Raw genomic sequence first — 13,494 nt, 5'->3', positions numbered from 1 at the left:
CGAACATACGCACACACATATCTACAAATGTCTCTTATACATAGAGAGATTTATATTGTTCTTTGTTTTTTCTGTTGGTCGGGGTTTTCTTTGGTAAATTTGTTCCCTTTCTCCATTTCTTTCTTGAAGGTAATGTCTTGTTTTGCGTCCGAAGTTTTTGAAAATATGTTTTTTACTGCGATTGAATGAGAAATTCAGATCATAATATGCCAATCAGTGTCAGTTGAAAATTAGGGAAAGAACAACTGTAATATGCAGTTTGTGTCTATTCATGGGTTATCCAGGGACTCTTTTTCTCCCCCGCACACCGAACCAATGTAACATTTATAATACACTTTCATATTTGACTCTGCATGAATAAGGTCTGCACTCTTAGGGAACCTGTAGCTTTTTTCTGTTTTATTAATTAGCACATAACATTACAGACTGTGATGTTATCTGGTTAATAGAATTATGGTCCGAATTTCTCACCCAAAGGCAGTCAAAAACATATTTTTTTTAAATGGGGGCACTGCTAGCCCTCCTGTACTGTGTCAATGAAAAGCGTCTAAGCCCCTTTAACTACAAGAGAGAGAGACTTCTTTGTGAAATTCCCCTCTAACGCTACCCAATGTCACTGTGTGTGACAGAAAGTGATGTATTAGCGGCAATTAGTTGCTACTAGAGCTTATTAATACATGATCTGTGCTTAAACCTTCTTCAATTTCTATTTTTAAAAGTACAATTCCCCACCATTTTCAATACTCAAAACGACAGATTCTCTCTCTCTCTCTCTCTCTTTCTCTCTCTCTTTCTCTCTCTCTCTCTCTCTCTGTCTCCCTCTTTCTCTCTCTCCATCTATCTCGCTCTCTCTCTCACACACTCACACACACACACAAACACAGACACTGAAACAAACACATGTTGTGGTGATGACTTGCTCTGCCGTCATGTGTGTTCTGGAACCCCGGTTCTAGAACGCACGTGACAGCGGTTGGTGGGCTAGACTAGTGTGAGCAGGGCACAGCTGTGTAGGTGCCCAATGGGTCTACTTTGTCCCAATAAACACACTTGTTTCATCGCAATAAGTGTATGCTTTTTCTTAACAAATTGTCGACGAGCGGCGTGGACCTGACCCACCGCTGGGGCATAGGAGGAGACCCCCAAAAGAGGAGGGAGTGGCCTGATGACCGGCAACATCCTCTATGACTGCCTGTGAGTGACGAGCGGTTTCCATTAAGAAGAGAGCAGTGACGGCGCATAGTGGGGACAGAAAAATCCGTGAGGGGCGCCCAGCCTCCCCCCTCTTCAAGGGTAAAACAAGTGCCTCCACAAGGGACGCACGACCAACCCCAGCTGTGCTCCAGAAGGGAGGCCTTGGGGGAAATGACCTCATGACGTGCAACAACATGTATTATTGACAAAAGTATCCTTGGAAACGGATCTTCGCTGAGCGCTGTGCCGGTTCCTGATCCAAGGAAAGTAGATGGACATCAGTTACCTTCACAGTCATTTGACAATTAACTGACAACATTTTTTACCTCCACAGTTATTTGACAAAAGCGCTAATTAGTAAAGTGAGAAAGAAATAGCATATGGACACTCATTTTCTAAATAACTAGCAAAAAGTTATATGGACACCCATTTGCTGAATAACTAAGGACCACACAACCCCACCAGCAAAAAGGAAGAGGGAAATAAGGGGACCTAACACAACAAACATGCAAGACACTCCTGCCCCTAGTGAATTCTAGCCCTCTCCAGGAGAACCTCCCATACCTTGGGAGCAATGGGTAGACTCTTTCAAAGTGTACTTGCGTGCCTTGGGGGGAGTAAAGTTCAACGAGGACCTGAAAGAAGCATCCCTTCTAATTGTATTGGTTCTGAGGCTTTGAGGATATTCTGCACCCTTCCTGAGGTAGCATACCCATAGGGGACGGGAGACTCCGGATCTTTGCGGTCTGCCAGGAAATATGAATCGGCCCTGGAGAAGCTTGAAAAGCACGTTGGGAGCAAAGAAAATGTGGTGTTGGAGAGATTCTACTTTTCCTCAAGAAAACAAAACAAAAGAGAATTTGTGGATAATTACATAGCAACAATTAGGGGCCTCATGGCTTCCTGCTAGCTCACTGGAGTCCTGGATGAGTAATTTAGAGTTCAGCTGGTAGTACACACTGCGGACCCACAGATTCAGCAGAAGTTGTGGCAAGCTAAAGATCCGACATTAGAACAGGCCATTGACCTAGCTAGGATGCTTGAGTTAGGAAAGAAGTGCATGAAGATCGTACAACAAGAATAAAAATAATAGAAGAATATGAAGATGACAGTGATGACATGACCATTGCTGTAGTGAAGAAAATGTCAGCGGCTACAACATGGCCCAGGGCAAATGGCAATGACAGGTGCAAATAAGAGAGAAGAGAGAAATCCCCCGAGAACAGTGAGCGTCCCCAGTCAAAGTGCTATAAGTGTGGATGCTACAGGCACCAGAATAATGAGAGGGAATGTTCAGCTGTCAATGCAGAGTGCTACAGGTGGGGCATCATAGGCTATTTTAGAAGAGTGTGCATGAATCCCAGGGCAAGCGGACGCCACACTATAAGAGCCCTGGAAGAAATAGGGGGACCCAGCAGCCTTCTCATCATTACTGATCCTTGAGAAGATCCAATATGTTTCCTATCCCTCAATGCACCTAAAAAAAGGGGACCCTGGGAAAGGTTGAATTAGACAAAGTCCCACATGAAGTGATGATAGACACAGGATCACTCTATACAATAGTGGATGTCCTTAGGTATCAAAATGAGTTGGGTTGTTCCATGCAAGAACTAAAGCATACCAACGTGAGAGCAACAGGTTATGGCCAAAGCACCATTAACATTTTAGGATTTAACTGGGTACACCTAAAATTTGGAAGAAGAGAGACCTATTGCAAGTTAGTTGTGGCTCAGAAAGGATCATCAGTACTGATTTGGGATGGCCACGCTGACTTGCTATTCAAGATCCACCCAGGAGAAGAGAAACTGATATTGAGTGTCACAACACACGATTTCTCATCCAGGGAAAGCTTAGTGGAACAATTTCCCCAAGTTTTCAATCATAGAATTGGGAAGCTCCAAGGATTTAGACACCGCATAGTTCTAAGAAGAGGAGCAAAACCAATCGTGCATAAAGTGAGAAACATTCCTGTCGACACAAAGCATGCACTACAAGAAGAATTGAATAAGCTCTGCAGGGAAGACAGTATAGACATTATAGAGCCAATTGAGTCCTCAGATTGGTTGTCTTCTATTGTTATTTGCGGAAGGGAGATAGTTCGATACACATGTGTGTAGACTTCAGAGAACTCAATAATAATATTTGGATTGACCGGCACCCTCTACCTTGGTTCTAGAACGCACATGGCAGTGGTTGGTGGGCTAGACAAGGGTGAGCAAGGCACCGCTGTGTAGGTGCCCAAGGGGTCTCCTTTGTCACAATAAACATACTTCTTTCATTGCATCAAGTGTATGCTTCTTCTTAACAACACATGTTTTGGCATTTAATGTATTGCGAAGACCTGATTTATAGTGCCCATTGTCGCTATGATCACATTTTTTTAATTTGTTTTATAGTGATTTGGTTTTTGCAATGAAACCGTACACATAGCACACATTTCCATAAAATACACAGCACAAAACATTACTTTTAAAAAGACAGAATCCATGATCAGTCAATCTAAAAAAAGCAAAAGGCAACAAAACAATCTTCAATTAACAGGATACAGAAGTCTTTACAAAGTGCAAGATTTTAGTGCACTGTAAATGACAAAGCCCAGTTAATTCTGTATATGCAACATATCAAAGAGTCTGATTAAGAATCTGTGGAGTGCTAACACCAGAGCAATAATGTTTCCTTCCACCAAGCGTCTCCAAAGTGAGTCACCAGTTTGGTCGAAGTGGCTATATACATAAAAGTAAAAGTGCAATTTTCTTAGATCATTGCTTGAGTCAGAATACAATATTAGGTGTTTTTGAATTTCAAGTGTATCACGCATTTTAGCCTACAATATCTAGCAGATCCTCCAGACCAATTCTGGGACTGTTACTTTTGAGCGTGGGCAATTGATTCAGTTTAAATCTTAAATAAATAGATCAAGCTCGACTGCAAGTAAATATATCTTGATAAATTGGCTCTTTTCCTAATAAAGCCAGCATATTTGTTGCACATAGGATATGAGCCCAGTTGATCAATGGTTTCCCTCCAGTCTTCATCATATAGCTTTTTGTTTGTCTGAACATGGTGGATAATTAACTCCTCTGTGTTGGATTCTATTCTGAATAGTATCACACTTATATTCTATCTTTAACATTATTGATAGAGTGAACAGACCTGCACATCGAAGCCAAATTCAAGTCCATGTAATGAAATATCTGCGATAGGGCAATTGTTTTTGCATAAAATCGCAAAATAGGCAATAACCTTCTCCTCAACACCTAGGCCATCATGTTGCCCTTGCGCCACCTGACTCGCTAGACGCAGTCCGCCCCTTTCCTCCCCACCACCTTGTACAAATGTATTCCTCCTCTGTGCCCCTCTGTAGCCTACCCCCCGGAGTCTATCTGTTCTACTGTTACCTCTGAAAAGCACCCTGTTATGCATCTGTACCGTTCTATTCCTCTGTAAAGCGCTCTGTTGTTTATCTGTATTGTTGTATACCTCTGTAAAGAACTCTGTTGCTTCTTCTCAAAGCTAGCTCCATGCTCAATAAATACCATAATAATAATAATATTGAATGATAATAAGGACTATTTAAGCATCCTCACTAAGACTCTTTATAATTGGGCTAGCAGAGCCTTAATCTTACTCTTTCTTTAATACTGACTATCGGAACCGTATTAGATATAGCATGACCCAGATGGCGTGAAGTGGGCACTCTTTCCAATCTAGAATCTCCAACCGATCAGTACATAGGTTTAGGCTTTCTCTTGTTTGAATAAACAACAATCTTTGACTTTGCCCCATTAACTAAAAGATTGTTGTCAATGTCATAAATCGGGAACAGGTTACATTTTCTTTGATGGCCCATTGGGGTCTGATAGAAAAAACAATAGGTCATCTGCAAACATAAGCTAATTTAATGTAGTTGGTGCTAATTTCATTGGGTATGCATTGGCAAACATCCATAAATTGTCAATATGTGATATATAAAGATTAAAAGGTAGTGGCGCAAGGACGCAGCCCTGACCCGACTCAGGGACCAGAGAAGCAGAGTGCCTCAGTTTCAATAAACTTTGTTCAACGGCCCTCCTTGGTCAATCTGATGTAGAAGAGATGACATTTTTACCAGGGGGACCGTGATGTTCCAAGTCAAGAGTTTGTTCCATAGTTTGGTGCTGTTGATGTGATCAAAAGCATTAGTCATGTCCATGGATGCTATGTATGTGGTTTCTATCAATCCTCCTTTAGCTTTAGCTAAAATATGGGACATTATAGTACTATTTACGGGTCATGCTAAGATGTTGCCTTAATCCAATCTGGAATCTAGATAAAATACCAATATTGTCAACCCATTTTTTCAGATTGTTCGATATCATGGAGGGAAATACTTTGTCAGTAGCATCTAAGATAGCTACTGGCCTATAATTAGCCAGATTTGAGCAAACACCTTTTTTTAAAAATAGGGATACTAAACTATGTTTTCCAGGTTGGAGGGAGTTGGTTTGTTTCCAAAATTCCATAAGTCTGGGTCATTCTTTAAGATGAAGGGAGAACGGCAATCTGGACCTGGGGCCACAGAAGGATTAACTTTACAAATAACTGAATACATATCCTCCCGTAACCACAGCAATTGGGAAATGTGTTTATCATTTTCATTTGAGAAAAATATTAGAAGCTTGTTTTTAGGTTTAGCATACATTATTTGGTCAAATTGGACCCAGGTGTTTTCTCCGATGCAACAAAAGTTACTTGAATTGTGGTTTCCTGTTACAATGTTAGTCAATTCACAAAATGTAGATGTGTTAACATGTTTTAAATATAAATATTCCAGGGTACTCTGACTGTCTTTTATATGCAGCTGGTATTTCAAACCTTTGGTGTAATTACTGTATTTTTAGGAAATCTTTTTTTAAGTAACCTGACAGCCTCGATGTCTAAATTGGTCCTTTGTAAGAGACCTCTTAACTGTTTCTTCTTGTCTCTTTTAGCTGTCATATTCCTAGAATCATAGGTGTGTTTTAGTCTACAAGGGAATTCGCAAGTACCAGTCCCAGTCAAGCTCTTTTGGTACGTAAGAATGGTCTCATTAAAATCCTCAACAGAAAAGATATCATGAGCATTAACACATCGCTGTTGGAAATGCTTAGGCACTGAATGTATCAAGGAAATCAGCATGTCGCAGCAGAAAACCTATTACACAAAGACCTGTTCCATTTGACCGCTAGTCCTCCTCTATGGGGTGCTACAAAAGCTAGACTGGGTGCCACCTCATGAAGCAATGTTGAAATGGAGATGCTATATTTGACGAATGAATGATCACGCAGCCCTGGATTTTCAATAGCTAAAGGTGAACAGAATGGTAGTATATTAAAAGATACATACACATGCTCAATCCAAGAGGAACTTAGTCCTCTTCTACAGGTACTGATTTATTTAAAAGGTAATGAACCCTTAGGTACCAGAAGATGAAATTTAGAACAATCCATAAAAGCTTTCCAGATTTTCCCTCTATTAATAGTAACCAGTGAGGCCATTTGAGCAAGATGCAGAGAACTGTAGTTGGACATCAGGTCCTTAGGAGTTGAAGTGCCCCCCAATAACAATATTGTTAGCAAAACCTTTCCCTAACCAGTCTACAATATTACCATCTCGTGCACAATGCATTACGTGACACTCATATTTCTCGGGGTTCCAATACATGTTAATTGCTAATAATTGACACCCAAGGTCCTCGAGGAACATACCAACTGCATGCAGGCCATCGTTAGATGTGAGAATCTCAAGTGAGTGTAGTTTAAGGTTTAGATCTATTGCGATGATGCATCCCCCCCGAGGGACGTCCAATTGGTCATCTAATTGCTGGTTTAGAGTAGGTTTTGTAACCCTCTAAAGAGGATCAACTAACATTGTCTTTTGAAGCATCAAGATTTTGTGACCCATAAATAGTTAGTTGTCTTTGGTCGCTTTTGCAATTTTTAAAAACAAGTATTCCACATCAAAATATGTAAACAACTGGAGCTAAAGATTAGAAAATAAGCCATTAGGCCTTGCATTTTTGTTAAGGGTGGCAGATTGCCATTACCAATCCAGTTGAGGCTCTATAGTTTGGTTAGTGGCAATAGAGAAATCCCTTTTTATTAAAAAAAGGTGTGGGACCTGATGGACTACCCATACCCCTGACACTGTGAGCTGATAAGAAAGGTGTTATATGGCCAGGGCTTGCAAAACTTACAGATCAAAACCCATAGACCTGAAGGTGTCCATCTGTTCCCATACCAGTCGATCCAATGGGAGTAGAAAGGAACAACCAGTCTATCTGAGCCATGATCTGTAATTTCCACCCAGTCAATATCACCCGAATGCAACAGACGAAGCGCAGGGATCTTTGAGAATATGAGCAATAGCTTTATATTTCACCATTCACTTGAAACATAGTACTCTGTCATCATAGCTTGTGGAATGGTGTATATTGGTCTGGTATGTAGAGGGACAAAGTCGTTTAAGAACATCACCCAGTTCCTTGATACTAGAAGGGGATTCACAATCTTGGACTCCACTGAAAGCATCAGAATGCAGAGCCACAGGGTTCACAGCAGGAATATTAGAAGCGCATGAGGAAGGCAAAGACTTGTGGCTCTCAATGACCTCAGATGGAAGTGTAAACATATCCAAATCAGCCTTGTCCTGAGGTTTCATAAATGTGGTGATCTTCTTTTGGGTTGATGACCTATTCAGGCGTTTTTTATTTTTAGTCGTTGTTTTGTTGGTGTTAATCACCAAAGTGATCAATAATGTCTTCGGTGCCAGAGATCTCAATTGGTCGAGTATTCAAGTCAATTGTTTCTCCCTCTAATGGTAATAAGTGCAGACATGTTCTCAACGATTTTCTCTTGTTGTTGTTGGTACTTGGTAAGTTCTTTGACTTTTTCTTTGGGTGGAGCCAGTTCCGCTTTTTCCTCCTTTCATTCCTTAATGGGATGGCCGCCTCATCCTCAATTCCTGATGACTCTTGAGCTTCAGTAATAGTAGTAGGGAGGACCTTGTCTCTAGACGACGCAAAAACGTTTGGCAAACCACTTAGCCTTGATTGGCATTTCAAAAGAGAAGAAGGGCTATTGACCTCATCCTCCATGCTAACAACAGAATTTGTTCTGTCCAATATAAGGCCTCCTGCACAAGGTCTACTTTCAATTTGTTTCTTCTAAAACTCAGTTAGACTATTCATTGTCTTGTCAATTACCAATATTTTATATAAGTTATCCTGGACAATGTCCTTCATGTTATCGTAAAGTATCATAATGGATTCCAGGACCAGATGAAGCGCTGAAATAGATGAAGGCCCTAGAGTATCCAAATTAGGCAAAACATTTGTGTCTCTTCCCAACTGCACGTTTTTAGGTGTAAAAAAGTCAGGTTGTGGTGAATACCTTTGCTGAGTTGAATGTGGTGGAGCCTGATGTTGAGACGAGGAAAGATGCGCTTTGGGGTTAGGAGATTCAGCCAGCTGATCCAATATTTGTGAATCGTCACCTAATTCATGGCACATTCACATAGATGATGAGTCTGCTATTATAAAATCTATGCATTCCACATGTACATCCACTGTTACCAAATTCGCAGCAGAGACAGTAGGAGTGGTCGATTGGCAAAAAACTGTGATTTTGACTTGTTTTCACTTAGATTGCTGTACAAGCTTCTAGGGGTAGGCCATTTGAAGAAAGTTGATCTGAATTTGATGGTACAGTGAACATTTTTTAATCCATGCTGGTTAAGTTGGTAGTACTTTGAAGATTGTAGAGAGAGGAGGGGGGATAAGAGGATCTATTAGTGCAAGATGCACAGACAAAATTGAGGTAAGGCGCTCATGTGTACCTGTGACCGGACATATGTTAAATACAACAGGTTTATAATCGAGGGGTACAGTAATTAAAGTTTGAGCTTACTTGCCTTGATAATTTCTACAAAGTCAGTAGTGTGTCTTTACAACTCCTCCTCTACTTGTCGTACCAACTAGTCTGTCATCCGACTCCAGGCAACGGGGGCCAGAGAAGCAGAGTGCTTCCACCGCAGACCATACACATGCACAAACCTCCATGCGCGCTCTCCCCAGAAAGTGCATTTTTATAGTCTGTCTCCTCCTTTTCCTGTTGTATCACAAAGTCCATTATCTGACTTCAGACACAGGGCCCAAAGAAGAAGAGCGCTACCACTGCAGACCATACATTTGCACACACTTCTCTGCATGCTCCGCGAGGTGAGTACATTATTATAGTACGTCTCCTGCTCTTCCTATTGTAGCTCAAAGTCTGTTATCTGACTACAGAAACGGGGACCAGAGAAGCGGAGAGCCGCCACCACAGACCATACACTTGTATACACGTCTGTACGCATTCTGCATGGCGAGGTGAGTACATTATTATAGTACGTCTCCTGCTCTTCCTGTCATACCACAAAGTCCATTATCCGACTCCAGACACAGGAACCAGAGAAGAAGAGTGCCGCCACCGCAGACCATACACTTGCACACATCTGCCACTAAAATACTGTGGAATGCACCTTCATAGTGAAATAAATGAACTGTGTGACCTACCGATCCAGTATTGGTTGATATTCTTACTTTGAAAGGAATGTCAGTAGACAAGGAGAAATTGACACAATAGTGATACATGTGGGTTTTAGAATGTGTACACATACAGAAAAGATGAGGTTTGGGTGGCATGCATGTCCCAGCAGTTCAGCACCAAGCCTTAACCACTGCAAATAGACCAAATTGACCATGTGTATGCTTGTTATTAGTTCATTGTTTACCATCCAGGTCTGACTGGTGGGTGTTGAGTTGCATTTTATTAGTTAGAAAATTGCGAAGTGGTGGCGGCCATGTGGGCAGTGCAATACTGTTTGCTAAATGTGCCTAGAGAGCCAACTACACCTCACTTATGGTGTCTGATAAGGAAGAAACACTTTTCTGAGGCTGTTGTTGATGATACTCATGTTGAAAGAGGATTTACCTGGCATTTCAGGCTAGACTACTCTTATGGGCAGGATCAGACATGCATGCAAATGGGTATTTTCCTCTACTGTGAAAGAGATAAACTATGATGGAGGATCTCTGGGTGGTTTGCAGACCAAAGAACATGGCATTTTAGCTATTGTTTGCTGTTAATAGAAGACTGCCCACATTGTTTACCCTAAACACTGGATGCAAATTTGAGTTAACTGGGTAGATATGTCAGGAGCTCGAGGTTAGGTGGTGGAGAGGGATCTGACAGACCACTTCTAGTAGAACTCTGAGAAGAATTAGATGGAATAAAGAAGTTGCAGGATTCAGAGAAGTTCAATAACAAAAGCTTTAGAATGGAATTGACATGGAGATCAAGCAAAGATGCAATAAACTTCTTGGATGTTCATATTTAGATTAAAAACAATAAAATATAGAGTGAGACATTTAGGAAAAACTTTGAAGAAAATTATGTTTTGCATGACTCGATTAGTCCTAAGCAGAGAATAATGAGGAATGAGGTCAATCAAGATGACACGGAAACAGTTTAATTCAATACCACATATTCAGCACATACCAAAGTACTGTATAGAATATTCAGGCAACAAAGGAACAGTTTAGGATTAGACAGAAATGCAGACAAATGTGTTGACAAAGAGCTCAATGTAATTTTCAGAGGAGCAGGCACAATTAGACAGAAAGTAAGTCCAAGCTAAATGACACCAATGAAAGCAATTCATGCAACGACAGGGCTCACAACTAATCAGATTGCTTTCTTTAAATGTTCCATGTTTAATATGTGTTAATTTGAAATGTCAAAACATAATAATTGCGTAAACGTTCTCAGGAGCACAAAGAGAGAACTGCGATTTTGAATAAGAGAAAATGTATGTGCATTGAGGACGAGACCCACACAATATGCATTAATCAAACACTTAATTGAGAAACACGTGTAAAATAACTTTGAGTCAAAGTTATCTTACACGTGTTAAGAAAATATGAGCAGAAATATGAGAGGTGGTAAAATACATCAGCAACTAAGGAGAATGGAGGTCAAGATGATTATGAATATTTCTATTTCATGAATGGTCTCTGCCGGTGTCTGGTCTCTGCCGTCTCAGCCGGCGAAGCAATGAAGGCGCCTTCCTGCAGGAAGCCTCTTCTGTGTTCCTCTCTGCCCCTAAGGCCATGCTGCCGGCAGCATGTAAGCCTTTTGCTTTCAGTGCCAACTGCGATTTCAACTTGTCCCGATGAAGTCCCCCACCTAAGTCATCAGGTATACAGTGCACAATCCATCTCCACACCGCCCCGACCTGCTTCTAGCCAGCTCTGCGCAGGGGGAACCCGCAGCTCCAACGTGGGTGCCAGTAACCTGTGCCCCATGGTATGCAGGCTAGGGAGAGGGGGCAGGACAGTGGGCTGCCAACAACACAGCCAAGGTCAGGGGAAAGCAAAGGTACACCCCCTCACCTTCTCCTCCCCCCTCAGACTCCTGGAGCCAGCCAGGATGAGGGGAAGGGTGGCAGAAACACCTTGGACAAGTTCACCAAGAAAGTGCTAAGCACCCCAGGGCAGGGCAGGTAGGAAACCCCAACCAACAACAAAAGAAGCACTTCGGAGTGCAGAATGCTGTTGGCGCCAGCAGGCCGGGGGCTGGACACAGCCCACACACAGGCAGACAAAGCCCAGGGCTCGCCCTGGCACAATATAAAGAGCTGCATTTGCAGCAAACAAGCACAAATCAGTTTGGCACTCTGCACGGAGCCCCAAACAAGTACCTTGCTTACGCAGCATACTTTTTCTTTTCTTGAGCATTGACCTGCTTTTGATGCAAGCCATGAGCTTTGTCTTGCTCCGGTTGAAGTTGCATTCCTTATTCGAAGTTTGGCCCTTTTCTGCTTCCAGAGCATATAGAGTCTGAGAATTTCACCACTCGTATTGCAACTCAAAATCCGTGAAAGCACGAAGGCTGGGACCAAGGGAAGACGAACCTGCTCCTCACAGCACCCAATCTGGCATAGAGAAGCATGCTACAATACTCTTCATAGATCGTTGTGACGGATCAAAGACCGGAATTAAGGCAGCCAACCATATACTAATGACACGCCAGTCACGAGGATCCAAAGTCAAATATATTTATTCAATAATAGCATTTGATCAAATTGATCTCAGAGCCCCACGATGTGTAAAGAAGACGGACACCGTGAGGAGAGAGCGAGAGAGAGAGAGCACAAGTACAACAGGCACATATATAGCAAACTTCACAGCATTAGAAGGCATTGCCCAGCCCCTTTTGTTCAGACATCATCAGGCTAGGGTTCAAGAGGTTACTGCGTAATTCATTATGCTAAAATATTCTACACTCTTGCTGCCAGTGCCAAAACAATTTACTATCTGAGAACCGGGTGCATCTGGATGGAGGAAAACATATCATGTTCCCTTTAATGAGGTGGCATGCCTTGCCTTACCAGCCAATGCTATCTCTCTGTGCTAAGGCCAGACAGTTCTGAAGCAGAAATGAATAACAACTCCTGCGGGGGAGCATATACAGCCATGTATAATTCTTTCTAGCTGCCTGCTATAATTGCCTAACTAGACAGAACCACACCTGGGTTTGCAGATTACTCGTGCTTATGTACAGCTTCAAGGTTCTCTCATTATAAGACAAAACAAAAATCATGTGGCAGCCTGGCATTCCTATCTATGTAAGCAACTCAAAGTTCAAGCAGCGGTCGGTTACTGTGCTCAAGCTGAAAACCAGAAGAAAAAAATATATATATAAATATATATATATGTATGCAATGAGCAGAGAGCAGAACAAAAACTCAAAATGGGCTCCTTACACAAAATGGCTTCTCAAGCAATGGTTTCAGGTTCACATGTTACAACATTGTTTCATGATGCGAAAGTGATACGAGTGCACTTAGGCCAATATATAATCAGACGGCATAGTTGCATTTACATTTCTACAGTTGCTGCACTTACCACAAGACCATACACATCCCGCCGGTCCAGAGGACGTCTGCTCGAACGCTGCGTGAGCCAGCGGAGCAAGCCACCTGTGGGAAGAGGGAAAGACGTGTTAAGCAGCAGCAAGGCAAAGGAAGACACAACAAACCTCATACTACAGGGCAGCTGGGAAGGAACGCTGTGAGGAAAACAAAACCCAGTGAAGGTTGCCAGTTAATAGTTTGTAGAAACTGACAGGAGATCCTGCAACGAACATGGGTGCGCCAGAAATGAAGGGTACACGCAGCATGTCTTTGGAAGCAAGACAACACACAGCAAATATTGCACAGAACACGAGCAGCAAGCGGCGG

The 13,494-nt window shown here is 42.1% G+C and overlaps 1 long non-coding RNA gene across 1 annotated transcript; it reads right to left on the bottom strand.

Annotated features, from left to right (window-relative positions):
* Positions 1 to 12,293: 12,293 nt before the first annotated feature.
* On the bottom strand, positions 12,294 to 13,234 carry LOC138467107 (uncharacterized). The gene is made up of 2 exons (XR_011268039.1): positions 13,160 to 13,234; positions 12,294 to 12,924 (listed from the first exon to the last, which is right to left on the bottom strand). It is a non-coding gene; the product is annotated as an uncharacterized lncRNA (long non-coding RNA).
* Positions 13,235 to 13,494: the final 260 nt, after the last annotated feature.

Source organism: Ambystoma mexicanum, chromosome 4q, assembly GCF_040938575.1.
Source record: "Ambystoma mexicanum isolate Mex_15411 chromosome 4q, UKY_AmexF1_1, whole genome shotgun sequence".
Taxonomy (NCBI): domain Eukaryota; kingdom Metazoa; phylum Chordata; class Amphibia; order Caudata; family Ambystomatidae; genus Ambystoma; species Ambystoma mexicanum.
This window is presented reverse-complemented; position numbering and strand designations above follow the sequence as displayed.